General features: G+C 47.0%; 1 protein-coding gene across 3 annotated transcripts in view; it reads left to right on the plus strand.

Moving 5' to 3' along the window:
• Positions 1 to 2,333, plus strand: part of ACTL6A (actin-like 6A) — a 30,387-nt gene that overhangs the window by 4,976 nt on the left and 23,078 nt on the right. Inside the window, exon 2 of one of the 3 annotated variants that reach the window (XM_011980384.1) lies at positions 2,201 to 2,202. The exons of the other annotated variants lie outside the window; for them this stretch is intronic. The gene's annotated coding sequence lies outside the window, so the exon portion shown is untranslated. The remainder of the gene's footprint in view (positions 1 to 2,200; positions 2,203 to 2,333) is intronic. 3 annotated transcript variants of the gene reach the window in all.

Below are 2,333 nucleotides of genomic sequence, written 5' to 3' on the forward strand. Positions count from 1 at the left end.
TCCTGCCTCTGCCCCCGGAGAAGCAGGGTTTTGGGATGCACGCTCGTTTCTCTAGAGAGCCTCGGGGCTGGGCGGGAAGCTCAGTCCAGCCGGCCGCCGGGCCCCGGCTTGCGTTACCGCCCCAGGGTCGCATCTCCACGAGTGCCTCCTGGACTCGGCTGTATCGGGGCGCATGTGCTCGCGCCTAAACTTGGAAGGTCCCGGCGGTTTGCAAGCGTGGACGGAGGGTTCCCAGAGCGTCTCATAGGTGGCAAAGCGAGCCTCAAGCCGTAGAACTGACTAGGGAAGCGGCGGCCACTTAGGGTACTGCCTCCTCCCTGTCTGTGCCCCATGCGCGAGCTGCCTCACCTTTCAGTAACTCCTGCCTGTTTGTTGGCTGCGGAGTCTCCAGAGTGACTCGTGGGCGGGTCTGTTTGAGATTAATTCAGGAGCACGTGTAGTTTAAGGATGCCCAGAAAGTTTGCCGGGGGGGGGGTCCTAGGCGTCTTGTTTTTTCACTTATCCTTGATTAGACTGTGGTGTGGCAGAAAGATTACCAGGTGCGGGGGGTTACATCCCTGAGTTGAAATATCCGCCTCACTGTTGAGCGCTTTGGTCTTGGGCAATTTACATAACTTTCCAACTTCAGGTCTCATTTGTGGAATAATTCCTAGCCGATGGGGATGGGCGTGAAGGTTAAATGAAATAATGCTACATTTGCCACTTAAAGTCTGGTCCATGGACCAGCAGTGTCAGCATCACCTGCAAGCCTGTTAGAAATGCAGAATCTCACGCGTCATTCAAAATCTACTGATTTAGAGCCTCCATTTTTGCAAGATCTGCAGGTGAATCAAAAGACTGATACATATAATTAATGTTTTGGGTTGTGTTTGATGAGTTAGAGACCCAGAAAACAAATCCAGACTATTGCTATTGTTGCTGTGTCTAGTAGTGATGCTGTTTCTATAAAGGATGTCATTTTACAGGTAAGATACAACAAAAATAAGATTTTTCCTTCATGTTCCCCAAGAAAATCACATCACCCCTAAACTTGGAAGGAGAAAAACATTTAAATCCTCAAAAAAGAAAAAAAGCCGTTTTAGTAGAATAGAGGTTCAATTTTTTTTTTTTTTTTTTTTTTTTTTTTTTTTGAGACGGAGTCTCGCCCTGGGCTGGAGTGGGCTGGAGTGCAGTGGCCGGGTTTACGTCATTCTCCTGCCTCAGCCTCCCGAGTAGCTGGGACTACAGGCGCCCGCCACCTCGCCCGGCTAGTTTTTCTGTATTTTTTAGTAGAGACGGGGTTTCACCGTGTTAGCCAGGATGGCCTCGATCTCCTGACCTCGTGATCCGCCCGTCTCGGCCTCCCCAAGTGCTGAGATTACAGGCTTGAGCCCCCGCGCCCGGCCGAGGTTCAATTCTTGAGGATTTTTATACACTAGAAATTGCATCCTAGGTTTTAAACATCCAGAACTCTGTGGTTCTTTCTACTAAGCCTCCTGCCTCCCATTGCCACTCTCCTACTTAGGGTTCATGGGGCTTGATTTTTAATGAAGCAGGGTACAGGAATTAGATGTATCTCCCATCCTGAAAAAGGAACAGATGTAAAATTCTAAGAATTTAGAGTCTTAAATTAAACTTCTACCATATCCAGTTTACTAATTAGGGCAGGAAAATGAGCTGATATGTTGGATTTTTTTCTATTTCACAAAAACGTTTTTTGAGCACTATGTGGCAGGTATAGGCTGTTGTCATCAAGAAGTTCAGTCTTGTAGATGAATCCGTTAGGTAAATAGACACCATATTTCACCGATTCTTAATTGTACATTTTTCCCACATTTAAACAGCTGAAGTTGGAATATGTCTTTTTATTGTTTGTTTGTTTTTAATAGAGACGGGTCTTGAACTCCTGAGCTCAGGCAGTCCTCCTGCCTCAGCCTCCCAAAGTGCTAGGATTACAGGTTTGAGCCACTGCCTCCAGCCAGAATATGTCTGAGTAGTGCTGGCCTGGCAGAGTTTTAATTGCCATATTATTTTCTTAGTGATGCCGGAAATAGTGGTGCATCATGTAGTTGATAGCATCTTATATTGATCAGAAATGGTAACTGTAATTCAATGAGAGCTGTTCATTGATAACAATATGTAGAAGGGGCCAGGTGCGGTGGCTCACACCTGTAATCCCAACAACTTGGGAGTCTGAGGCGGGCGGATCACTTGAGGCCAGGAGTTCAAGATCAACCTGGCCAACATGACAAAACCCTGTCTCTACTAAAAATACAAAAATTAGCCAGGCATGGTGGCACATGCCTGGAGTCCCAGCTACTGGGGAGGCTGAGGCACAAGAATCACTTGAACCC

Source organism: Mandrillus leucophaeus, unplaced genomic scaffold (assembly GCF_000951045.1).
Source record: "Mandrillus leucophaeus isolate KB7577 unplaced genomic scaffold, Mleu.le_1.0 Scaffold211, whole genome shotgun sequence".
NCBI lineage: Eukaryota > Metazoa > Chordata > Mammalia > Primates > Cercopithecidae > Mandrillus > Mandrillus leucophaeus.